General features: G+C 32.4%; 1 long non-coding RNA gene across 1 annotated transcript; it reads right to left on the bottom strand.

Annotated features, from left to right (window-relative positions):
* Positions 1 to 27991, bottom strand: LOC144064277 (uncharacterized). Its single transcript, XR_013296753.1, has 3 exons — positions 27894 to 27991; positions 25620 to 25743; positions 1 to 364 (listed from the first exon to the last, which is right to left on the bottom strand). It is a non-coding gene; the product is annotated as an uncharacterized LOC144064277 (long non-coding RNA).
* Between the last annotated feature and the right edge of the window lie 9 nt (positions 27992 to 28000).

The raw sequence follows: 28000 nt of genomic DNA, 5'->3' as shown, positions 1-28000 counted from the left end.
TCAGGAGTCTGAAACGGACCTCCGGGATTGGAAGTTCACACGTGCCCGTGCTGGGCAGAACGTTTCTACGCCGCCGTTTGCTGGCTTTTTGTTTTTTTTCTTTACGCCACCAACGTCTGGAGAGCATCCGTTTATATCTGGGGTCACGTATGAGGCGCTTGGATTGGAGGTCTTACTGAATTGGGTCCAAAAGAGCTGGTGTTGCCTTTGCTATTGTGCTTGGCAAACAGGTGGAGAGCAAATGTCAACTGGTTTCCACCTCCTCCAGTAGGTCCCATTGTTGTGAACTGGTTGATTTCCAAATTCAAATTCCCATGAGAAAATCGTCCGCTTGACTTTGCAACATGAAATTTCGCCGGAATGCCTAGCGTGGGTAAACACATAAAAGGTCTTGTAAAAATCAAACAGCAAGGAAGTCTGGTATTTTTGTTATGGAACCACAAAAAAGTCTCAAAAAGCCATGCCACACAAACAAAATAACAAGTCTGACATTTTACCATTTGGAAACAAATTTAGCTTAGAGATTGTACGGAATTTGTTAGGGTTAGTTGGGGTTTTGTTATGCTTTTTTCCCCTGTGTGTCCTGTCCAAGTGATTGCCCATTCCCTCTTGTGTTATCCCAGGTGTTCCTAATTGTAATCAACCTTTGTCTGTCTATTTAAACCCCGTGTGTTTGTGACTCCTTGTCGGATCGTCTGCTTTGTTTCAATCATGCCAAGTTGCCATGCCATCCAACTACGGTCCACGTTTGACGCGCGAGCATTCGTAACAGAATTGCTAAAAAAAACAGTTCTCAGCACAATTAGCAAGGTTCTGAGTACAGCCTGAAAAAAGTTTTAAGTACAAACTAGTAGCAGTTTTTGATGCTAATTTTATCGTTGGCATTCGTAACAAAATTGCTAAAAAAGTTCTCTTAGCATGATTAGCAAGGTCTGACTGAGTACAACCTGAAAAAGTTTTATTAAGTACAAACTAGTAGCAGTTTTTGATGCTAATTTTATCATTGGCATTTGTAACAGAATTGATAAAAAAAAGTTCTCTTGGCATGATTAGCAAGGTCTGAGTACAGCATCAAAAAGTTTTATTAAGTACAGACTAGTAGCAGTTTTTAATGCTAATTTTATCATTGGCATTTGTAACAGATTTGCTAAAAACAGTTCTCTTAGCACGATTAGCAAGGTTCTGAGTACAGCCTGAAAAAGTTTTAATAAGTACAAACTAGTAGCATTTTTATGCTAATTTTATTGTTGAAAATGTTGAACAATGTAAACCAGACGCTAATTTACCCAGCTAATTCCTTATTTGGCTAACATCTCATAGCCTCTCAAACCACTAAAATAGCCACTAAAATTTCAGGAGCTTCCATGCCAAACTTATTATCATGCTAATTTCCCAAGTTCACAACCTTTTTTTCCCGTTTCCGAGACAAAGCGCGAGTCGTATTTTTTGTCGTAGGTTGAAAACCTGCCCGTGTCACGAGTTCAGTCCTAAATTGAATTTAACGTGCATTTCCCTTTTAGGACAAATCACATGTTTTGTGGTGGCGTCGGAGGAGAAAGGAGACGGATCATCTTTCTCGGGGCAGTTTTAAGATTACGAGCCGGCTCTTTTCAGCCCCCGAATTAAGTCTGGAAATCAGAGAGGCGTTCTGCTTTTGTGCTGTTTTTGTGCTGCTTTTGTGCTACTTTACGCTTCACTCAAGTTGTGTGTGACTCTCTCTGTTAATGTCATCTCACAGATCCAATTTCCTGCCATCCCAAAACCTCTGACACACATTCGCCATGGCGCGGTGGCGACACGTTCAAAGCCCAGGAGGAGACATTTTGATACCCCTCAGCTGCCTTGTCAGGTGCGTTCGATTCCATACGGCGACGCGGGGACACGTCTTGACTTTATTGAATTTGTCATTTTCTGACCCCGTCCTCCGGGGAGCCAGAGGGGCCACCTGTGAAGACCACCGCAACCACCACGAGACTCCCCACCCCTCCACCCGTTCTCGAATCGCCGCCCGCATGACACGATGACAGCTGATGTGCGGGGACGACCCTCGAGCGCTTTCTAAATATTTATTTGGTGACTTTTGAAAGCAAGTCCATCAAAGACGTGAAAGTTTGTCTTCCTCGGGCGCGTGATTGGTCGCTCAAGCATGAAATGGGAACTTTTTTAGCTTAGATTTAGTGAATGTTTTTATCCACCGGATGACAATCAGAAGAATATTAAAGAACAGCCAATGCATTCTGGGAATTTAGTTGGCGATGTCATCAGAAAAATAACGAAGGTTAGAATAATTTAATATAAATCTGGATTTGACCAGTTTGAAAAAAAGTGTTTTACAAATTTTTCATAGGTTTTGTTTACGTTATTTTATGTTATGCTATGTTATATGTTATGCTATTTTATGTTACGCTATTTTATACGTTATGCTATTTTATACGTTATGCTATTTTATACGTTATGCTATTTTATATGTTATGCTATTTTATACGTTATGCTATTTTATACGTTATGCTATTTTATGTTATGCTATTTTATGAGAAAAAAAAATAAAGATTATTATTTGGGTTATAGATTCAAGAGTCGAAGATAATGCTAAGAGGAAATGCTAATTAAAACTTTTTATTTTTTTCCTTTATTTTTAAAGCATCACCAGGCGAAAAAAGGGAGCTTGCAAAAGAAAAATTTCATTTTTTTTTAAATGTATTGTCGGCGATAGACTCGCAAAAACAACTGAAAACTCTAATGTGTAATATTACTGACGATGCCATTTTCATGCAAAAATAGTTGAGATTTTATAGGAAATTTTCACATTTTGCAGAAAAAAAGACATGAATATAAATAAACACTAAAATAAAAAAGAGCAAAAATAAGTGTAATTCTTAAGGAATTCATATTCAGAAAGAGATAATGAAATTGTGTCAAGAGTAACGTTATATTTCACGTTTAACAACTTCATTCTTGTCACAGTAGGTCTTAATATTTACATATATTTATTCATTAACATGAATACATATATTTGTATGTGTACTTTTTTTATATAAATCAAACTAACTCAAACTTCCCATTCTGCTCAAAAGTCACTGCAGTGCGATGACTTCCTGTTTTTTGCTGTGTGGGAACACCAAGAAAGACTTGATAGGTACGTAGGATCTTTCTGACTTGGTTTCCTCTGTGAAATGTCTAATCTAATGTTAGATAACACATGTATGAGGTCATGGCAATTCCCACAAAAAAAGTAGACCATTTATAGTAAAGCTTGTATTTCCTTTAAAAGTGAGCATGTATTGTAAGACTGTTTTGGTGAACGACATATTATAGTAAGGCTTTTTTTCAAAAAAAAAAACGACATAGTATAGTAAGGCTTTTTTTCTTTAAAAAACGACATAGTATAGTAAGGCTTTTTTTCGTTAAAAAAATGACATAGTAAGACTTTTTTGTAAAAAACAACATAGTATAGTAAGGCTTTTTTGTAAAAAACAACATAGTATAGTAAGGCTTTTTTCGTAAAAAACAACATAGTATAGTAAGGCTTTTTTTTCTTACAAAACAACATAGTATAGTAAGGCTTTTTTTTCTTAAAAAACGACATAGTATAGTAAGGCTTTTTTTCGTAAAAAACGACATAACATAGTAAGGCTTTTTTCGTAAAAAACGACATAGTATTGTAAGGCTTTTTTTCTTTTAAAAAATGACATAGTATAGTGAGGCTTTTTTTCTCTTAAAAAAACGACATAGTATAGTAAGGCTTTTATTTCATAAAAACGACATAGTATAGTAAGGTTTTTTTCTTAAAAAACGACATAGTATAGTAAGGCTTTTTTTTCGTAAAAAAAACGTCATAGTATAGTAAGACTTATTTCTTAAAAAAACGACATAGTATAGTAAGGCTTTTTTTCTTAAAAAACGACATAGTGTAGTAAGGCTTTTTTTCGTAAAAACATCATAGTATAGTAAGGCTTTTTTTTCTTAAAAAACAACATAGTATAGTAAGGCTTTTTTTTCTTAAAAGAAAGTCATAGTATAGTAAGGCTTTTTTTCTTAAAGAACGACATAGTATAGTAAGGCTTTTTTTTGTAAAAAAAAGACAGTTTAGCAAGGCTTTTAAAAAAACGACATAGTCTATTTCGGGCTTTTTTCTTAAAAAACGACCATGTATAGTAAAGCTTTTTTTCTTAAAAAACGACATAGTATAGTAAGGCTTTTTTTTCTTAAAAAACGACATAGTATAGTAAGGCTTTTTTTCGTTAAAAAATGACATAGTATAGTAAGACTTTTTTGTAAAAAAACAACATAGTATTGTAAGGCTTTTTTTCTTTAAAAAAATGACATAGTAAAGTAAGGCTTATTTCGTTAAAAAAAACGACATAGTATAGTAAGGCGTTTTTTTCTTAAAAAACGACATAGTATAGTAAGGCTTTTTTTTCTTACAAAACGACATAGTATAGTAAGGCTTTTTTTTCTTAAAAAACGACATAGTATAGTAAGGCTTTTTTTCGTAAAAAACGACATAACATAGTAAGGCTTTTTTCGTAAAAAACGACATAGTATTGTAAGGCTTTTTTTCTTTTAAAAAATGACATAGTATAGTAAGGCTTTTTTTCTCTTAAAAAAACGACATAGTATAGTAAGGCTTTTATTTCATAAAAACGACATAGTATAGTAAGGCTTTTTTCTTAAAAAACGACATAGTATAGTAAGGCTTTTTTTTCGTAAAAAAAAGTCATAGTATAGTAAGACTTATTTCTTAAAAAAATGACATAGTATAGTAAGGCTTTTATTTCATAAAAACGACATAGTATAGTAAGGTTTTTTTCTTAAAAAACGACATAGTATAGTAAGGCTTTTTTTCGTAAAAACATCATAGTATAGTAAGGCTTTTTTTTCTTAAAAAACAACATAGTATAGTAAGGCTTTTTTTTCTTAAAAGAAAGTCATAGTATAGTAAGGCTTTTTTTCTTAAAGAACGACATAGTATAGTAAGGCTTTTTTTCGTAAAAAAAAGACAGTTTAGCAAGGCTTTTAAAAAAACGACATAGTCTATTTCGGGCTTTTTTCTTAAAAAACGACCATGTATAGTAAAGCTTTTTTTCTTAAAAAACAACATAGTATAGTAAGGCTTTTTTTTCTTAAAAAACGACATAGTATAGTAAGGCTTTTTTTCGTTAAGAAATGACATAGTATAGTAAGACTTTTTTGTAAAAAAACAACATAGTATTGTAAGGCTTTTTTTCTTTAAAAAAATGACATAGTAAAGTAAGGCTTTTTTCGTTAAAAAAACGACATAGTATAGTAAGGCGTTTTTTTCTTAAAAAACGACATAGTATAGTAAGGCTTTTTTTCTTTAAAAAACGACATAGTATAGTAAGGCTTTTTTTGTAAAAAAACAAAATAGTATTGTAAGGCTTTTTTTCTTTAAAAAATTGACATAGTAAAGTAAGGCTTTTTTCGTTAAAAAAAACGACATAGTATAGTAAGGCGTTTTTTTCTTAAAAAACGACATAGTATAGTAAGGCTTTTTTTCTTATAAAACGACATAACATAGTAAGGCTTTTTTTGTAAAAAACGACATAGTATTGTAAGGCTTTTTTTCTTTTAAAAACTGACATAGTATAGTAAGGCTTTTTTTTCTTAAAAAACGACATAGTATAGTAGGCTTTTTTTCTTGAAAAACGACATAGTTTAGTAAGGCTTTTGTTCTTAAAAAACGACCATGTATAGTAAAGCTTTTTTTCTTAAAAAACGACAGAGTATAGTAAGGCTTTTTTGTAAAAAACGACATAGTATATTAAGGCCTCTTTTCTTAAAAAACGACACAGTATAATAAGGCTTTTTTTCTTAAAAAACAACAGTATAGTAAGGCTTTTTTTCCTAAAAAAAATGACATAGTATAGTAAGGCTTTTTTGTAAAAAACGACATAGTATATTAAGGCCTCTTTTCTTAAAAAACGACATAGTATAGTAAGGCTTTTTTCGTAAAAAACGACATAGTATAGTAAGGCGTTTTTTTCTTAAAAAACGACATAGTATAGTAAGGCTTTTTTTCTTATAAAATGACATAGTATAGTAGGGCTTTTTTTCGCAAAAACATCATAGTATAGTAAGGCTTTTTTTCTTTAAAAAACGACATAGTATAGTAAGGCTTTTTTCGTAAAAAACGACATAGTATAGTAAGGCGTTTTTTTCTTAAAAAACGACATAGTATAGTAAGGCTTTTTTTCTTATAAAATGACATAGTATAGTAAGGCTTTTTTTCGCAAAAACATCATAGTATAGTAAGGCTTTTTTTCTTTAAAAAACGACATAGTATAGTAAGGCTTTTTTAAGTAAAAAACGACATAGTATAGTAGGCTTTTTTTTTGTAAAAAACGACATAACATAGTAAGGCTTTTTTTTGTAAAAAACGACATAGTATTGTAAGGCTTTTTTTCTTTTAAAAACTGACATAGTATAGTAAGGCTTTTTTTTCTTAAAAAACGACATAGTATAGTAGGCTTTTTTTCTTGAAAAACGACATAGTTTAGTAAGGCTTTTGTTCTTAAAAAACGACCATGTATAGTAAAGCTTTTTTTCTTAAAAAACGACAGAGTATAGTAAGGCTTTTTTGTAAAAAACGACATAGTATATTAAGGCCTCTTTTCTTAAAAAACGACATAGTATAGTAAGGCTTTTTTTCGTAAAAAACGACATAGTATAGTAAGGCGTTTTTTTCTTAAAAAACGACATAGTATAGTAAGGCTTTTTTTCTTATAAAATGACATAGTATAGTAGGGCTTTTTTTCGCAAAAACATCATAGTATAGTAAGGCTTTTTTTCTTTAAAAAACGACATAGTATAGTAAGGCTTTTTTCGTAAAAAACGACAGTATAGTAAGGCGTTTTTTTCTTAAAAAACGACATAGTATAGTAAGGCTTTTTTTCTTATAAAATGACATAGTATAGTAAGGCTTTTTTTTCGCAAAAACATCATAGTATAGTAAGGCTTTTTTTCTTTAAAAAACGACATAGTATAGTAAGGCTTTTTAAAGTAAAAAACGACATAGTATAGTAGGCTTTTTTTTCGTAAAAAACGACATAACATAGTAAGGCTTTTTTTGTAAAAAACGACATAGTATTGTAAGGCTTTTTTTCTTTTAAAAACTGACATAGTATAGTAAGGCTTTTTTTTCTTAAAAAACGACATAGTATAGTAGGCTTTTTTTCTTGAAAAACGACATAGTTTAGTAAGGCTTTTGTTCTTAAAAAACGACCATGTATAGTAAAGCTTTTTTTCTTAAAAAACGACAGAGTATAGTAAGGCTTTTTTGTAAAAAACGACATAGTATATTAAGGCCTCTTTTCGTAAAAAACGACATAGTATAGTAAGGCGTTTTTTTCTTAAAAAACGACATAGTATAGTAAGGCTTTTTTTCTTATAAAATGACATAGTATAGTAAGGCTTTTTTTTCGCAAAAACATCATAGTATAGTAAGGCTTTTTTTCTTTAAAAAACGTCATAGTATAGTAAGGCTTTTTTTCGTAAAAAACGACATAACATATTAAGGCTTTTTTTGTAAAAAACGACATAGTATTGTAAGGCTTTTTTTCTTTTAAAAACTGACATAGTATAGTAAGGCTTTTTTTTCTTAAAAAACGACATAGTATAGTAGGCTTTTTTTCTTGAAAAACGACATAGTTTAGTAAGGCTTTTGTTCTTAAAAAACGACCATGTATAGTAAAGCTTTTTTTCTTAAAAAACGACAGAGTATAGTAAGGCTTTTTTGTAAAAAACGACATAGTATATTAAGGCCTCTTTTCTTAAAAAACGACATAGTATAGTAAGGCTTTTTTCGTAAAAAACGACATAGTATAGTAAGGCGTTTTTTTCTTAAAAAACGACATAGTATAGTAAGGCTTTTTTTCTCATAAAATGACATAGTATAGTAAGGCTTTTTTTTCGCAAAAACATCATAGTATAGTAAGGCTTTTTTTCTTTAAAAAACGACATAGTATAGTAAGGCTTTTTTTCGTAAAAAATGACATAACATAGTAAGGCTTTTTTTGTAAAAAATGACATAGTATTGTAAGGCTTTTTTTCTTTTAAAAACTGACATAGTATAGTAAGGCTTTTTTTTCTTAAAAAACGACATAGTATAGTAGGCTTTTTTTCTTGAAAAACGACATAGTTTAGTAAGGCTTTTGTTCTTAAAAAACGACCATGTATAGTAAAGCTTTTTTTCTTAAAAAACGACAGAGTATAGTAAGGCTTTTTTGTAAAAAACGACATAGTATATTAAGACCTCTTTTCTTAAAAAACGACATAGTATAGTAAGGCTTTTTTAGTAAAAAACGACATAGTATAGTAAGGCGTTTTTTCTTAAAAAACGACATAGTATAGTAAGGCTTTTTTTCTTATAAAATGACATAGTATAGTAGGGCTTTTTTTCGCAAAAACATCATAGTATAGTAAGGCTTTTTTTCTTTAAAAAACGACATAGTATAGTAAGGCTTTTTTAAGTAAAAAACGACATAACATAGTAAGGCTTTTTTTGTAAAAAACGACATAGTATTGTAAGGCTTTTTTTCTTTTAAAAACTGACATAGTATAGTAAGGCTTTTTTTTCTTAAAAAACGACATAGTATAGTAGGCTTTTTTTCTTGAAAAACGACATAGTTTAGTAAGGCTTTTGTTCTTAAAAAACGACCATGTATAGTAAAGCTTTTTTTCTTAAAAAACGACAGAGTATAGTAAGGCTTTTTTGTAAAAAACGACATAGTATATTAAGGCCTCTTTTCTTAAAAAACGACAGTATAATAAGGCTTTTTTCGTAAAAAACGACATAGTATAGTAAGGCGTTTTTTTCTTAAAAAACGACATAGTATAGTAAGGCTTTTTTTCTTATAAAATGACATAGTATAGTAGGGCTTTTTTTCGCAAAAACATCATAGTATAATAAGGCTTTTTTTCTTTAAAAAACGACATAGTATAGTAAGGCTTTTTTTCGTAAAAAACGACATAACATAGTAAGGCTTTTTTTGTAAAAAACGACATAGTATTGTAAGGCTTTTTTTCTTTTAAAAACTGACATAGTATAGTAAGGCTTTTTTTTCTTAAAAAACGACATAGTATAGTAGGCTTTTTTTCTTGAAAAACGACATAGTTTAGTAAGGCTTTTGTTCTTAAAAAAACGACCATGTATAGTAAAGCTTTTTTTCTTAAAAAACGACAGAGTATAGTAAGGCTTTTTTGTAAAAAACGACATAGTATATTAAGGCCTCTTTTCTTAAAAAATGACATAGTATAGTAAGGCTTTTTTCGTAAAAAACGACATAGTATAGTAAGGCGTTTTTTTCTTAAAAAACGACATAGTATAGTAAGGCTTTTTTTCTTATAAAATGACATAGTATAGTAAGGCTTTTTTTTCGCAAAAACATCATAGTATAGTAAGGCTTTTTTTCTTTAAAAAACGACATAGTATAGTAAGGCTTTTTTTTGTAAAAAACGACATAACATAGTAAGGCTTTTTTTGTAAAAAAACGACATAGTATTGTAGGGCTTTTTTTCTTTTAAAAACTGACATAGTATAGTAAGGCTTTTTTTTCTTAAAAAACGACATAGTATAGTAGGCTTTTTTTCTTGAAAAATGACATAGTTTAGTAAGGCTTTTGTTCTTAAAAAACGACCATGTATAGTACAGCTTTTTTTCTTAAAAAACGACAGAGTATAGTAAGGCTTTTTTGTAAAAAACGACATAGTATATTAAGGCCTCTTTTCTTAAAAAACGACATAGTATAGTAAGGCTTTTTTCGTAAAAAACAACATAGTATAGTAAGGCGTTTTTTTCTTAAAAAACGACATAGTATAGTAAGGCTTTTTTTCTTATAAAATGACATAGTAGAGTAAGGCTTTTTTTTCGCAAAAACATCATAGTATAGTAAGGCTTTTTTTCTTTAAAAAACGACATAGTATAGTAAGGCTTTTTTTCGTAAAAAACGACATAACATAGTAAGGCTTTTTTTGTAAAAAACGACATAGTATTGTAAGGCTTTTTTTCTTTTAAAAACTGACATAGTATAGTAAGGCTATTTTTTCTTAAAAAACGACATAGTATAGTAGGCTTTTTTTCTTGAAAAACGACATAGTTTAGTAAGGCTTTTGTTCTTAAAAAACGACCATGTATAGTAAAGCTTTTTTTCTTAAAAAACGACAGAGAATAGTAAGGCTTTTTTGTAAAAAACGACATAGTATATTAAGGCCTCTTTTCTTAAAAAACGACATAGTATAGTAAGGCTTTTTTCGTAAAAAACGACATAGTATAGTAAGGCGTTTTTTTCTTAAAAAACGACATAGTATAGTAAGGCTTTTTTTCTTATAAAATGACATAGTATAGTAGGGCTTTTTTTCGCAAAAACATCATAGTATAGTAAGGCTTTTTTTCTTTAAAAAACGACATAGTATAGTAAGGCTTTTTAAGTAAAAAACGACATAACATAGTAAGGCTTTTTTTGTAAAAAACGACATAGTATTGTAAGGCTTTTTTTTCTTTTAAAAACTGACATAGTATAGTAAGGCTTTTTTTTCTTAAAAAACGACATAGTATAGTAGGCTTTTTTTCTTGAAAAACGACATAGTTTAGTAAGGCTTTTGTTCTTAAAAAACGACCATGTATAGTAAAGCTTTTTTTCTTAAAAAACGACAGAGTATAGTAAGGCTTTTTTGTAAAAAACGACATAGTATATTAAGGCCTCTTTTCTTAAAAAACGACATAGTATAGTAAGGCTTTTTTCGTAAAAAACGACATAGTATAGTAAGGCGTTTTTTTCTTAAAAAACGACATAGTATAGTAAGGCTTTTTTTCTTATAAAATGACAGTATAGTAAGGCTTTTTTTTTCGCAAAAACATCATAGTATAATAAGGCTTTTTTTCTTTAAAAAACGACATAGTATAGTAAGGCTTTTTTAAGTAAAAAACGACATAGTATAGTAGGCTTTTTTTTCGTAAAAAACGACATAACATAGTAAGGCTTTTTTTGTAAAAAACGACATAGTATTGTAAGGCTTTTTTTCTTTTAAAAACTGACATAGTATAGTAAGGCTTTTTTTTCTTAAAAAACGACATAGTATAGTAGGCTTTTTTTCTTGAAAAACGACATAGTTTAGTAAGGCTTTTGTTCTTAAAAAACGACCATGTATAGTAAAGCTTTTTTTCTTAAAAAACGACACAGTATAGTAAGGCTTTTTTGTTAAAAACGACATAGTATATTAAGGCCTCTTCTCTTAAAAAACGACATAGTATAGTAAGGCTTTTTTCGTAAAAAACGACATAGTATAGTAAGGCGTTTTTTTCTTAAAAAACGACATAGTATAGTAAGGCTTTTTTTCTTATAAAATGACATAGTATAGTAAGGCTTTTTTTTCGCAAAAACATCATAGTATAGTAAGGCTTTTTTTCTTTAAAAAACGACATAGTATAGTAAGGCTTTTTTTGGTAAAAAACGACATAACATAGTAAGGCTTTTTTTGTAAAAAACGACATAGTATTGTAAGGCTTTTTTTCTTTTAAAAACTGACATAGTATAGTAAGGCTTTTTTTCTTATAAAATGACATAGTATAGTAGGGCTTTTTTTCGCAAAAACATCATAGTATAGTAAGGCTTTTTTTCTTTAAAAAACGACATAGTATAGTAAGGCTTTTTTAAGTAAAAAACGACATAACATAGTAAGGCTTTTTTTGTAAAAAACGACATAGTATTGTAAGGCTTTTTTTCTTTTAAAAACTGACATAGTATAGTGAGGCTTTTTTTTCTTAAAAAACGACATAGTATAGTAGGCTTTTTTTCTTGAAAAACGACATAGTTTAGTAAGGCTTTTGTTCTTAAAAAACGACCATGTATAGTAAAGCTTTTTTTCTTAAAAAACGACAGAGTATAGTAAGGCTTTTTTGTAAAAAACGACATAGTATATTAAGGCCTCTTTTCTTAAAAAACGACATAGTATAGTAAGGCTTTTTTCGTAAAAAACGACATAGTATAGTAAGGCGTTTTTTTCTTAAAAAACGACATAGTATAGTAAGGCTTTTTTTCTTATAAAATGACATAGTATAGTAAGGCTTTTTTTTCGCAAAAACATCATAGTATAGTAAGGCTTTTTTTCTTTAAAAAACGACATAGTATAGTAAGGCTTTTTTTGGTAAAAAACGACATAACATAGTAAGGCTTTTTTTGTAAAAAACGACATAGTATTGTAAGGCTTTTTTTCTTTTAAAAACTGACATAGTATAGTAAGGCTTTTTTTTCTTAAAAAACGACATAGTATAGTAGGCTTTTTTTCTTGAAAAACGACATAGTTTAGTAAGGCTTTTGTTCTTAAAAAACGACCATGTATAGTAAAGCTTTTTTTCTTAAAAAACGACAGAGTATAGTAAGGCTTTTTTGTAAAAAACGACATAGTATATTAAGACCTCTTTTCTTAAAAAACGACATAGTATAGTAAGGCTTTTTTTGTAAAAAACGACATAGTATAGTAAGGCGTTTTTTCTTAAAAAACGACATAGTATAGTAAGGCTTTTTTTCTTATAAAATGACATAGTATAGTAGGGCTTTTTTTCGCAAAAACATCATAGTATAGTAAGGCTTTTTTTCTTTAAAAAACGACATAGTATAGTAAGGCTTTTTTTTGTAAAAAACGACATAACATAGTAAGGCTTTTTTTGTAAAAAACGACATAGTATTGTAAGGCTTTTTTTCTTTTAAAAACTGACATAGTATAGTAAGGCTTTTTTTTCTTAAAAAACAACATAGTATAGTAGGCTTTTTTTCTTGAAAAACGACATAGTTTAGTAAGGCTTTTGTTCTTAAAAAACGACCATGTATAGTAAAGCTTTTTTTCTTAAAAAACGACAGAGTATAGTAAGGCTTTTTTGTAAAAAACGACATAGTATATTAAGGCCTCTTTTCTTAAAAAACGACATAGTATAGTAAGGCTTTTTTTGTAAAAAACGACATAGTATAGTAAGGCGTTTTTTCTTAAAAAACGACATAGTATAGTAAGGCTTTTTTTCTTATAAAATGACATAGTATAGTAGGGCTTTTTTTCGCAAAAACATCATAGTATAGTAAGGCTTTTTTTCTTTAAAAAACGACATAGTATAGTAAGGCTTTTTTAAGTAAAAAACGACATAACATAGTAAGGCTTTTTTTGTAAAAAACGACATAGTATTGTAAGGCTTTTTTTCTTTTAAAAACTGACATAGTATAGTAAGGCTTTTTTTTCTTAAAAAACGACATAGTATAGTAGGCTTTTTTTCTTGAAAAACGACATAGTTTAGTAAGGCTTTTGTTCTTAAAAAACGACCATGTATAGTAAAGCTTTTTTTCTTAAAAAACGACAGAGTATAGTAAGGCTTTTTTGTAAAAAATGACATAGTATATTAAGACCTCTTTTCTTAAAAAACGACATAGTATAGTAAGGCTTTTTTTGTAAAAAACGACATAGTATAGTAAGGCGTTTTTTCTTAAAAAACGACATAGTATAGTAAGGCTTTTTTTCTTATAAAATGACATAGTATAGTAGGGCTTTTTTTCGCAAAATCATCATAGTATAGTAAGGCTTTTTTTCTTTAAAAAACGACATAGTATAGTAAGGCTTTTTTAAGTAAAAAACGACATAACATAGTAAGGCTTTTTTTGTAAAAAACGACATAGTATTGTAAGGCTTTTTTTCTTTTAAAAACTGACATAGTATAGTAAGGCTTTTTTTTCTTAAAAAACGACATAGTATAGTAGGCTTTTTTTCTTGAAAAACGACATAGTTTAGTAAGGCTTTTGTTCTTAAAAAACGACCATGTATAGTAAAGCTTTTTTTCTTAAAAAACGACATAACATAGTAAGGCTTTTTTTGTAAAAAACGACATAGTATTGTAAGGCTTTTTTTCTTTTAAAAACTGACATAGTATAGTAAGGCTTTTTTTTCTTAAAAAACGACATAGTATAGTAGGCTTTTTTTCTTGAAAAACGACATAGTTTAGTAAGGCTTTTGTTCTTAAAAAATGACCATGTATAGTAAAGCTTTTTTTCTTAAAAAAACGACAGAGTATAGTAAGGCTTTTTTGTAAAAAACGACATAGTATATTAAGGCCTCTTTTCTTAAAAAACGACATAGTATAGTAAGGCTTTTTTCGTAAAAAACGACATAGTATAGTAAGGCGTTTTTTTCTTAAAAAACGACATAGTATAGTAAGGCTTTTTTTCTTATAAAATGACATAGTATAGTAAGGCTTTTTTTTCGCAAAAACATCATAGTACAGACGCTCCCCTACTTACGAACGCAATTGGTTCCGAGCGATTGTTCATAAGTTGAATTTGTTTGTAAGTTGATTCAGTGCTATATTTTGTATTATAATTTATGTTTAAGGCTGATATAAGTATATTGAAGGTTTATAAGTGCATTTGTATGTTTAAGGCTTGTATAAGTAAGACGCATTGGTTTGTACTGAAAAAAAAAATTTAATAAAATGGAGAGAATACGTACAGTACTGTAGAGAGAGAGAGAGAGATTTATGTATTAGAAACTGAAACTTTCAGAAGTCACTGTGGTCCACTGGCAAAGACAATGGGTCAGAACTTCAGGTGGACTCGAGTTCAATTCCACTCTTTGCAGTTCTCAAATTGTTTATTGAGGTAATGAAAAGGATAGATATAACTTCAAATCACATCATTTCAGAAGTTACTGTGGTCCAGTGGCAAAGACAATGGGTCAGAACTTCAGGTGAACTTGAGTTCAATTCCACTCTTTGCAATTCTCAAATTGTTTATTGAGGTAATGAAAAGGATAGATATAACTTCCAATCACATAATTTCAGAAGTCACTGTGGTCCAGTGGCAAAGACAATGGGTCAGAACTTCAGGTGGACTTGAGTTCAATTCCACTCTTTGCAATTCTCAAATTGTTTATTGAGGTAATGAAAAGGATACATATAACTTCCAATCACATCATTTCAGAAGTCACTGTGGTCCAGTGGCAAAGACAATGGGTCAGAACTTCAGGTGGACTCAAGTTCAAATCAGGAGTGAGTTCAATTCTACTCTTTGCAATTCTCAAATTGTTTATTGAGGTAATGAAAAGGATAGATATAACTTCCAATCAGATCATTTCAGAAGTCACTGTGGTCCAGTGGCAAAGACAATGGGTCAGAACTTCAGGTGGACTCAGGTTCAAATCAGGAGTGAGTTCAATTCTACTCTTTGCAATTCTCAAATTGTTTATTGAGGTAATGAAAAGGATAGATATAACTTCCAATCACATCATTTCAGAAGTCACTGTGGTCCAGTGGCAAAGACAATGGGTCAGAACTTCAGGTGGACTCAAGTTCAAATCAGGAATGAGTTCAATTCCACTCTTTGCAATTCTGAAATTGTTTATTTAGGTAATGAAAAGGATAAATACAACTTCCAATCATGTATAGGCGGGCCGCCTCGTGGTGTAATGGGTAAGTCACCTGCCTGCGACGTGGGTGTCGAGGGTTCACGTCCCGGTGTCGCCAGTCAACGACTGTATGGTGTCGGCAGTCGGCCGAAGGCCGACTGTCGAACACCACCAGGAACCCCCCCTCCCAACTGTCTTCCGGTCAGCCGAAGGCTGACCGGAAATATTGTTTTGCTGAAAAAAATGACTAAGTCTTTATTTGAATGAAAAAAGGATTACCCATTTACTGAACTACTAGTGTAGTGATCAGTCAAACGAGAGCGGGATTCGAACCCCATCTCCCACATGGCAGTCAAATCCACTAACTTGAGGTCTGTCTGACCCATTGTCTTTGCCACTGGACCACAGTGACTTCTGAAATGAGATGATTGGAAGTTATATTTATCATTTTCATCACCTCAATAAACAATTTGAGATTTGCAAAGAGTGGACTTGAACTCACTCCAGATTTGAACTTGTGTCCAACTTGAATTTCAACCCATTGTTCTTGCCACTGGACCACAGTGTCTTCTGAAATGAAGTGATTGGAAGTTATATTTATCCTTTTCATTACCTCAATAAACAATTTGAGAATTGCAATGAGTGGAATTGAACTCACTCCTGATTCCCGCCTCATGTTCTGACTCAATGATTTTGCCAGTGGACCACAGCAACAACTAGAAGGTGAAGAATCAGAAGTCAGATTTATTCTCCGACTCTCTTAGCCTTACTTGCTATGTCATTTTTTAAAGAAAAAAAGCCTTACTATACTATGTCGTTTTTTAAGAAAAGAAGCCTTACTATACAATATCGTTTTTTAAGAAAAAAAGGCTTCCTCTACTATGTCGTTTTTCAAGAAAAAAAGCCATGCTATACTATGTCGTTTTTTAGGAAAAAAAGCCTTACTATACTATGTCATTTTTTAAAGGAAAAAAGCCATACTATACTATGTCGTTTTTTAGGGGGAAAAGCCATACTATACTATGTCGTTTTTTAGGGAAAAAAAGCCTTCCTCTACTATGTCGTTTTTCAAGAAAAAGCCATCCTATACTATGTCGTTTTTTTAGGGGGGAAAAGCCATACTATACTATGTCGTTTTTTAAGAAAAAAAACCTTACTATACTATGTCGTTTTTTAAGAAAAAAAGCCATACTATACTATGTCATTTTTTAAAGGAAAAAGCCATACTATACTATGTCGTTTTTTAGGGGGAAAAGCCATACTATACTATGTCGTTTTTTAGGGAAAAAAAGCCTTCCTCTACTATGTCGTTTTTCAAGAAAAAAAGCCATCCTATACTATGTCGTTTTTTTAGGGGGAAAAAGCCATACTATACTATGTCGTTTTTTTAGGAAAAAAAAGCCTTACTATACATGGTCATTTTTTAAGAAAAAAGCCTTACTATACATGGTCTTTTTTGTAAATAAAAAGCCTTACAATACTATGTCGTTTTTAAAGACAAAAAAGCCTTACTATACTGTGTCGTTTTTAAAGAAAATAAGCCTTACTATACTATGTCGTCTTTAAAGAAAAAAGCCCATACTATGTTGTTTTTTAAGAAAAAAGCCTTACTATACTATGTCGTTTTTTACGAAAAAAAGCCTTACAATACTATGTCGTTTTTTTTAAGAAAAAAGCCTTACAATACTATGTCATTTTTTAAGAAAAAAAGCCTTAATGAACGCAATTGGTTCCGAGCGATTGTTCATAAGTTGAATTTGTTTGTAAGTTGATTCAGTGCTATATTTTGTATTATAATTTATGTTTAAGGCCGATATAAGTATATTGAAGGTTTATATAAGTGCATTTGTATGTTTAAGGCTTGTATAAGTAACACGCATTGGTTTGTACTGAAAAAAAAAACATTTAATAAAATGGAGAGAATATGTACAGTACTGTAGAGAGAGAGAGAGAGATTTATGTATTAGAAACTGGCCAAAAGAAGCGACCTAATGACGATTGCACAGTTTTCTTCTTTTTTTCATCATAAATGATGCGGTAGCACTGTATGGCATCATTCAATTGATTTGCAAACTTTGTGCAACGTTCAATATTTGGGTCCTGCTGCTCGATCTTTCTGTTTATAAATGGTACTGACGGTCGAACGATTCAATGCCCGTGAAACGCTCACCACTCTCACGCGCATCAAGCTTCGTTATTATTGCCACTCGTTTCAAATGAAATGGCTTGCCTCTTCCTTGCAACTCCCTCAATAGAAGCCTTTAGCTTTTTACCAACCATATTCAATATTGGATGCATGAGATATTTAATGATACAAATGAAAAAGGTTCTTTGCACACTGGAGATACATTCACGCACTTCCGCATTGCAACGAAGAAGAAGGTAGATGCTGGGTGAGCTGAGCTCTCACAGCGCCAGGCGTCGGTATTAGCGGCGGAAAGAAGTACTACTCCGAAAAAGGCGCGAAATACAAAATTGGACTCGCGAACATTTTTGGACTTAAACGCAATTTGCAGACATGTTCGTATGTACCGTTGTTCGTAAGTTGAATGTTCGTAAGTAGGGGAGCGTCTGTATAGTAAGGCTTTTTTTCTCAAAAAACGACATAGTATAATAAGGCTTTTTTTCTTTAAGAAAACGACATATAGTAAGGCTTTTTTTCTTAAAAAACGACATAGTATAGTAAGGCTTTTTTTCGTAAAAAAAAACGACATAACATAGTAAGGCTTTTTTTGTAAAAAACGACATAGTAATGTAAGGCTTTTTTTCTCAAAAAACGACATAGTATAATAAGGCTTTTTTTCTTTAAGAAAACGACATAGTATAGTAAGGCTTTTTTTCGTAAAAAAACGACATCGTGAGGCCTTTTCTCTTAAAAAACGACATAGTATAGTAAGGCTTTTTTCTCAAAAAAACGACATAGTATAGTAAGGTTTTTTTTCTTATAAAAACGACATAGTATAGTAAGGTTTTTTTTCTTATAAAAACGACATAGTATAGTAAGGCTTTTTTTTCTTAAAAAACGACATAGTATATTAAGGCCTCTTTTCTTAAAAAACGACATAGTATAGTAAGGCTTTTTTTCCTAAAAAATGACATAGTATAGTAAGACTTTTTTGTAAAAAAACAACATAGTATAGTAAGGCTTTTTTCGTAAAAAACGACATAGTATAGTAAGGCGTTTTTTTCTTAAAAAACAACATAGTATAGTAAGGGTTTTTTTCTTATAAAAACGACATAGTATAGTAAGGCTTTTTTTTCTTAAAAAACGACATAGTATAGTAAGGCTTTTTTTCTTTAAAAAAAAGGACATAGTATAGTAAGACTTTTTTGTAAAAAAACAACATAGTATAGTAAGGCTTTTTTCGTAAAAAAACGACATAGTATAGTAAGGCGTTTTTTTTCTTAAAAAAACGACATAGTATAGTAAGGCTTTTTTTCTTATAAAACGACATAGTATAGATAGTATAGTAAGGCTTTTTTTGTAAAAACATCATAGTATAGTAAGGCTTTTTTTCTTTAAAAAATGACATAGTATAGTAAGGCTTTTTTTCGTAAAAAACTACATAACATAGTAAGGCTTTTTTCGTAAAAAATGACATAGTATTGTGAGGCTTTTTTTCTTTTAAAAAGTGACATAGTATAGTAAGGCTTTTTTTCTTAAAAAACGACCATGTATAGTAAGGCTTTTTTTCTTAAAGAACGACATAGTATAGTAAGGCTTTTTTCGTTAAAAAAAGACAGTTTAGCAAGGCTTTTAAAAAAACGACATAGTATAGTAAGGCTTTTTTTCTTATAAAACGACATAGTATAGTAAGGCTTTTTTTTCTTAAAAAACGACATAATATAGTAAGGCTTTTTTTCGTTTAAAAAATGACATAGTATAGTAAGACCTTTTTGTAAAAAACAACATAGTATTGTAAGGCTTTTTTTCTTTAAAAAAATGACATAGTAAAGTAAGGCTTTTTTCGTTAAAAAAAACTACATAGTTAAGTAAGGCTTTTTGTCTTAAAAAACGACATAGTATATTAAGGCCTCTTTTCTTAAAAAACGACATAGTATAGTAAGGCTTTTTTTCTTAAAAAACGACATAGTATAGTAAGGCTTTTTTTCTTAAAAAACGACATAGTATAGTAAGGCTTTTTTTTCTTAAAAAACAACATAGTATAGTAAGGCTTTTTTTCTTTAAAAAATGACATAGTATAGTAAGACTTTTTTGTAAAAAAACAACATAGTATAGTAAGGCTTTTTTCGTAAAAAACGACATACTATAGTAAGGCGTTTTTTTCTCAAAAAACAACATAGTATAGTAAGGGTTTTTTTCTTATAAAAACGACATAGTATAGTAAGGCTTTTTTTTCTTAAAAAACGACATAGTATAGTAAGGCTTTTTTTCTTTAAAAAAAGGACATAGTATAGTAAGACTTTTTTGTAAAAAAACAACATAGTATAGTAAGGCTTTTTTCGTAAAAAACGACATAGTATAGTAAGGCGTTTTTTTCTTAAAAAACGACATAGTATAGTAAGGCTTTTTTTCTTATAAAACGACATAGTATAGTAAGGCTTTTTTTTCGTAAAAACATCATAGTATAGTAAGGCTTTTTTTCTTTAAAAAATGACATAGTATAGTAAGGCTTTTTTCATAAAAAACGACATAACATAGTAAGGCTTTTTTTGTAAAAAAACGACATAGTATTGTAAGGCTTTTTTTCTTTTAAAAACTGACATAGTATAGTAAGGCTTTTTTTTCTTAAAAAACGACAGTATAGTAGGCTTTTTTTCTTGAAAAACGACATAGTTTAGTAGGCTTTTGTTCTTAAAAAACGACCATGTATAGTAAAGCTTTTTTTCTTAAAAAACGACAGAGTATAGTAAGGCTTTTTCATAAAAAACGTCACAGTAAAGTAAGGCTTTTTTCTTAAAAAACGACATAGTATAGTAAGGCTTTTTTTTGTAAAAATTGACATAACATAGTAAGGCTTTTTTGTAAAAAACGACATAGTATTGTACGGCTTTTTTTCTTTTAAAAAATGACATAGTAAAGCAAGGCTTTTTTTTCTTAAAAAACGACATAGTATAGTAAGGCTTTTTTCGTAAAAAAACGACAGGATAGAGTAAGTCCTTTTTTCTTTAGAAACGACATAGTATAGTAAGGCTTTTTTTCTTAAAAAAACGACATAGTATAGTAAAGCTTTTTTTCTTAAAAAACGACATAGTGTAGTAAGGCTTTTTTTCTCGTTAAAAAATGACAGTATAGTAAGACTTTTTTGTAAAAAAAACAACATAGTATAGTAAGGCTTTTTCCTTAAAAAACGACATAGTATAGTAAGGCTTTTTTCCATAAAAACGATATAGTATAGTAAGGCTTTTTTTCTTAAAAAAACGACCATGTATAGTAAGGCTTTTTTTTCTTAAAAAATACATAGTATAGTAAGGCTTCTTTCATAAAAAAACGACATAGTATAGTAAGGCTTTTTTTCGTAAAAAAACCGACATAACATAGTAAGGCTTTTTTCGTAAAAACGACATAGTATAGTAAGGCTTTTTTTCTTTAAAAAAACAACATAGTATAGTAAGGCTTTTTATCTCTAAAAAACGACATAGTATAGTAAGGCTTTTTTTCGTAAAGAGCGACACAGTATAGTAAGGCTTTTTTTTCTCAAAAAACAACATAGTATAGTAAGGCTTTTTTTCTTTAAAAAGACCATGTATAGTAAGGCTTTTTTTCTTTAAAAAACGAGATAGTATAGTAAGGCTTTTTTTCTTAAAAAACGACCATGTATAGTAAGGCTTTTTTCTTAAAAAACGACCATGTATAGTAAGGCTTTTTTTCTTAAAAAACGACATAGTATAGTAAGGCTTTTTTTCCTCAAAAAACAACATAGTATAGTAAGCCTTTGACCATGTATATTAAGCCTTTTTTTCTTAAAAAATGACCATGTATAGTAAGCCTTTTTTTCTTTAGAAACTGACCATGTATAGCAAGCCTTTTTTTCTTAAAAATGACTATCCTAAATTAATAAGCGTTTTTTGAATATGGTTGCCAGTGTTTCCATTCCACATGCCAATGTTTTTCTTTCTTGTTGCCGATATGTTTTTCACATGTTTTGCTACCTCCACCATCACTCCACCCCACCAACAATAACACTCTCTGAAGCCCGTTTTTTTTCCCGTCCTGGAAGAATCGATCCAAATAAAAACATCAGATAAAATTGACTGACCCTCATATACTTAATTATTGCCACTATTTGACCGCGCACCATCTCTCCGAGCGTGGCGTGTCACGGGCCATCAATAAGGCCTTAATCGCCGTTAGTTATTGCCCTACTTAGTTAGCGGCCGGCGGACGGCTGGTCTCCAGTGGTCACTTTGGCCTGGGGCGAGCCAGCCAATGAGATGCTAAATGGCTACGCCAACAATTTGATTATGCCGTTTCATTTCTGTCATACATATAGATCGGCGTGGGTTAGCGCCAGCAATTGCTTCTTCCTGAAAGCATGTGTTTCTTCTTCTTCTGTGGTCACCGGATCAATGGATGGGTGTAACGCTATGTCTTGGACCAACTTCTTCCACCGACTTGCAAACAAAAGCCAATGGAAAGGTCGCTAAGACTGTTGAGAGGCCAACTGGTCTTCTATCTTTGGAGGATATTTTCATTAGCCGTTGCCTCGGAAGGGCATCAGCATCATCAAGGACTCCTCAGTAGACTAGGGGTGTTAAACGTACGGCTTGTCGGCAGGAGACGGCCCGTTTGGGGTTCCGATCCAACACAATTTTTATTTCTACTTTGTAGGTCATTCATACTGTACACACAGAAGCAAATACTTAGTGGATTTTTTTTACGCAGCTGACGTAAAAACTGATTTTTTTAAAAAAGTTTGAGCATTCATTCATTATATGAACTGCTTATCCTTACAAGGGTCGCATGGGGTGCAGGAGCCTATCCCAGCTGACTTTGAGCCAGAGGCAGGGGTCGCCCTGTCGGTGGGGGAACATTTTCCTAGATGGCGCCGTCACGCGGAAGCCAGTGGCAGTAGCTCTGTCCACTCTTATTTATTTTTCGTGTTTTACAGCCCTTCTATCTTTTTTTAATTACATTTTAATATTTCTTAATACATTTATTTTTACTTTACTTTGTACTTTATACTATTTACAACTTTCTTTGTTCTGTTAGTCTGGCTTCTTTCTGCTACTTCTTTTTTGGAACCATTCAGCCATGCCTACACTGTCATACACATGGGACTAGCTGTTACAATACGCAACAGAAGGAGCAACACCTCAATTACCGCTGGAAATTCGGAGCTGGACAAATGTGCCAGGAGAAGAAGCAACGCTTCTGACCAACCATTCCATCATGGGATAAGATGGAAGAGCTATCGGCGCTTACCAGTAACGGAGTCGAGGGGCTCTACTCTGCTACTGTTGTCTTCAGCTCCAGACTACTGCGGAACTGTGCAGATAAGCTTGGAAGAGTGACTCTGCATATTCTCTACCTCGGTCCCAGTCTGCAGAAGTTCCCCATCTTGTGGAAGACTTCCTGTGTGTGGCTCCAGTTTTTGTCCAACTTTACAACGTGTTTTTGAGTCTGTATCCGTCTTTGCTACCGCAACCAAGATGGTGCCGTTCAAGTGGCGGCCGGTGGCGGTAGATCCGTCCACTGGCTCGTTTTTGTGTTTTTGCTACTTTTCTGTCTTAATGATTTGATTTGGTGATTCTTAATGATCCCATTTACTTTGATTTGCTTTGTACTTTGTGCTTTTGCTTTGATGTTCTGTCTAATCACCCTCTTGCTACTGTCACAATGAAATTTCCCGAATACGGGATGAATAAAGTTATCCAATCCAAAAGCAGACAGATGTCCATTCATGCTACCATGAATGTTTTTGAAATGTGGGAGGAAACCAGGGTACCGGGAGAAAACCCACACAAACTTGGGGAGAACATGCAAACTCCACACAGCTGGACCAATCTGGATTCGAACCCAGCACTATGAGGCCGACATGCTAACCACTCATTCGCCAGGTCGCCCCACAAATTTGGACAACAGGAAGTAAGAGGGTCAAGGTTAGGAATCAAGATAAGCTTCTACCCCATAGCATCACAATTGATCCATATTATGTATCAATTTTGTCATGCTTCTGCTCAATGACAATAAATGTATTCATTTACAGACCTGAAACGTACGACCAAACCACAAATGGGAGTCTCATTCTGTACCAATCCCAAAGTGGAAAGGGTTAACCACTCAGCCAAGTGAAAAATGAGTAACGTGGCGAGAACGATCCCAGCCAGGCCCGATGGCCCGCTTCCCCCAAAATTAACATTTCAATTCCAAACCAATAATAACGCATTGTGTCTGCCAATGAATGAAAATGGGGGAAGGCGATACCTCCCGTTCTCCGTGTCCATGAAAAAGCTCCTTCATGTGCTGCTCAAGGGCCCACACACTCTCAGGTCACACAGTCAGCCTCGGTTACAGTCTGCAGACATGCCTACTTGTATGGAGCTGCTTTTCTGGGACCCTCCACACCCCCCAAAGAAGGTTTTGCCTACTCGCATACAGAAGCATTAGGACCCGATATCAGGAACTAATTGGAATATCCCGTCTTCATTTCCACTTCAGAGGAAGTTTGTGCTTTGAAACGTGGAATCATAATTGTAGTATAGTGGAGAATGGAAAACAGATCAAATTCATTCATTTATTTTCTGACCCGCTTATCCTCAAGGGTGCTGGAGCCTATCCCAGCTAATTATGGCCACCAGGCGGGGGACACCCTGAATCGCTGGCCAGCCAATGGCAGGGCACAAAGACAACCAATCATGGCTAGGCTCCGATTTAGAGTGTTCAACCAGTGTTTTTGGGGTGTGGGAGGAAACTAGAGTACCTGGAGAAAACCCACGCTAGGCCAGGGAGAACTCCACAAAGTGAGGATCGACTTGGGATTGAACCCTCGACCCCAGAACTGTGAGGCTGATGCGGTAACCAGACAGCCACTAGGCTTCACTCAAATTAAAATGAAAAATAAAATGGATAGAAATGTGATAGGGTTTAAATATGGCCTTGTGATTAAATTGCAAATACTTAACAAGTAAATGTTTCAAAAACGTCAAAACATCAATAATAATACAGAATTCACTTGGGGCAACATTGAAGATGCCAAACAACGTTTGTATTATGCTTTATGATTGTAAAATCATCACTGAAGAGCTCAAAATTCTTAGTCCCTTTTACCATAATTTTATGACTTTACACTTAAGATGACTTTCGGATATAAAAATGTGATTTTCCAAAACTCTAACTTAATGTCGAACGATATGATTGAATTTCGTAAACTTGGAAAACTGTAAATCCTTATTATTTTCACCAACAACAAATAAAAATAAAATTTTATTTCAATACATATCCCGTTAGGCCACAAAGTGGCGGCCCGGGGGCTAAATCTGGCCCGCCGCATCATTTTGTGTGGCCCGGGAAAGTAAATGATGAGTGCCGACTTTCTGTTTTAGGATCAAATCAAAATGAAGAGTATAGATATATATGAAATTTCCTGATTTTCCCCCTTTTAAATCAATAATTGTAATTTTTTAATCATTTTTTTCTGTGTTTTTAGTTCAAAAATCATTTTGTAAACTCTTAAAAATATATTTCAAAAAAGCTAAAATTAACATTGTTTTAGATCTATAAAAAAAACTGAATATTAAGGGCTTTTAATCCAGTTCTTTTAATCCATTTATATATAAAAAATCAAAATATTATATCTAAAATGGTCCGGCCCACATGAAATCGAGTTGACGTTAACACGGCCAGTCTGACACCCCTGTATTTTATGGTCATATATAACAAAATATTTTAGGGACAGATAAAAGTTTTTCGCGCATTGTGCAACTTTTGTTTCATTTTATATGCTTTTTTAAAACAAATACCTGTCGACTTACAAACACAAAAAGGTAAACGGCTAATTTAACAACATCAATTGTGCCAGTTGTATGGTCAGTTTTCCATCTGTGTCGCAATCTCCTCAAAAGGAAGTTCACGCTAGGCCACAAATTGCATTTGTGAGCGCACGATTCGCTAGCTGTCAACTCGCCATCAAGCCCGACCTCGGCGACACGGCTGGCGTGGTCCGAGAGCAGATTACGAGTCGCCGGTGCAATTTTCCGGCAAACACGGCGGCTATTTGCCCAGACAAAGGGCGACGGCGAGCTTCTATCTGAACACTTACCCACAAGAGGCTTGTCAATGTCACTTGTCTATCGTTGTTGTTTGACTCTTCCTCGCTGGCCCATGGCGTCCATCGATTTGTCGCGGCGCAGATGGCAAACATTTCTCGCCGATGTTTCCTTTCTCTGTGGAAAAATGGCTACAATTATCCGAGCTGTAGTTATCTTGTAATAATAAACTTTGTGAGTTGTTTTCTCCGAGGCTTTGGAGTGAGTCAGCGGAAAAAGGTGGAAAAACTTAACAAAATTAAGTGTAATAAAAAAAAGATTTTACCACAAACATTAAATGCCTGGAGACTTTTACCAGATTCAATTGTATTTTAGTATAAAACTAAAGACGGTTACCAACATGTTTGTTGTTATCTGTTGAATTTTATATATTTGTTTTAGGTTTATGGTGCGCAAATAAAAAGTATGCAACTATTTGTTGTATTATTAAGCTAGCGAGATGTTAGCTTAGCCAATTAAGCCTAGACAATATTGTCAATCATTCATTTTGCATATCGCTTTTCCTCACAAGGTTCGTGGAGGGTGCTGGAGCCTATCCTTGCCAACTACGGGCACACCCTGAATTGGTAGCCAGCCAATGGCAGCCATACCTAGTGGCAAAAAACGACATAGATAGTAAGGCTTTTTTTGTAAAAAATGACATAGTATAGTAAGGCTTTTTTTCTTGAAAAACGACATAGTATAGTAAGGCTTTTTTCCTTTAAAAAACGACATAGTAAAGTAAGGCCTTTTTCTTAAAAACGACTTAGTATATATAGTAAGGCTTTTTTCTTAAAAAACGACATAGTATAGTAAGGCTTTTTTTCTTAAAAAAACGACATAGTATAGTAAGGCTTTTTTCTTAAAAACTACATAGTAGAGTAAGGTTTTTTGTCAAAAAAACGACATAGATAGTAAGGCCTTTTATGTAAAAAATGACATAGTATATATAGTAAGGCTTTTTTCTTAAAAAATGACGTAGTATAGTAAGGCTTTTTTTCTTAAAAAAGACATAGTATAGTAAGGCTTTTTTTCTCAAAAAAATGACATAGTATAGTAAGGCTTTTTTCGTAAAAAACGACATAGTATAGTAAGACTTTTTTTTCGCAAAAAAAAGACATAGTATAGTAATGCTTTTTTTCTTCTTAAAAAACTACATACTATAGAACTAATCAATAGGCAATTATAAAGAAAACTACATTTCGGAACACACTGCACTTTCTTGCCATACAAGAATTGACCAGAACCTTATTTTTTTTGTTAAAAGACTGGGACATCAGTGACCTGCTCTGCTAATAAGGCGCTAGCGGGACGTCTGCCTGCTCTGTTTGTCAATGAGCACGTCTTGATGTGAGGATTAGGCCGCTCCTTCCAATTACAGCCACCGTGGTGCCTGGAGCTTTGTCAACCATTGACACAGACGCCTGTCGATGGCCCGCCGCTCAGCGCAGCCTCGGACCCCCGCTGAGTGACAGGCGCCAGCATGGCAAGATAATCACGCACTTGGATTTGCTGTGTGTGCTCTGTGAGACTCATATTTGGGATCGTGCCATGCTAAATGACTCTTTTAAACCTTCACAAGTGAAGCTAGAGCAAGCCATAAAAGACAAACCTGCGGTGGAATAATTTTGAGTTGTTTCGGGCAAAGTGTCCGTCTTTTTTGTGCGACGTATGTGGGTTCGACAGAGACACTTATGTGGAAGGAAACTGTATTAAACACAGAAATGTGTTAGTTAATCTGAGTCGGACATGTTTTTAGCGCATTTGTTGGCCAGAATATGTTGTAAAAAAACATTGGTGTCATTCAGAGATGGGTAGACTACCCAAAGGTTGTTTTAAAGTAAGAGTAACGTTACTTCAAAATTAGACGATACAAGTAAAAAATGAAAGTAGTCATTCAAAACGTGTACTCAAGTACAGGGAAAAAAGTATTTAGCGAAGGGAATACCCAAGTAATCAGTAACTGGCTTCAATATCATTATTATTATTATTATATTATGTTTTTTATACAATGGTATCCTTTTTTCAGCATATTTTATTTTATTCTTAGCTCATTTTGTGTTTTTGCTGCTTTTCAGTTTTTTTATTGCATTTTTGGTATTTAGTTTTTTACCTAGGTCTACAGAAAAGTATTTGGTGAAGGGAATACCCAACTAACCAGCAACTGGCTTCAATATCATTATTATATTATGTTTTTTTTAAAACAATGGCATCCTTTTTTCAGGATACTCTATTAAATGAGATTATTCTTAGTCATCTTAATGTGAATTTACATGAAGGTAACTTACATCCAAACCTGCAAGATTCCTGCCAACACCATTTTGTTGCAAAAGTCAAGCTTTTTTTTTTCTTTTTTTGAATTTTTATCGGCACTGACGTCAATCTGTAAGAGAAA

This window comes from Stigmatopora argus, chromosome 2 (assembly GCF_051989625.1).
Source record: "Stigmatopora argus isolate UIUO_Sarg chromosome 2, RoL_Sarg_1.0, whole genome shotgun sequence".
In the NCBI taxonomy this organism is placed as follows: Eukaryota; Metazoa; Chordata; class Actinopteri; order Syngnathiformes; family Syngnathidae; genus Stigmatopora; species Stigmatopora argus.
Note: the sequence above shows the minus strand (reverse complement) of the source record. Positions and strands in the feature narration are given on the sequence as shown.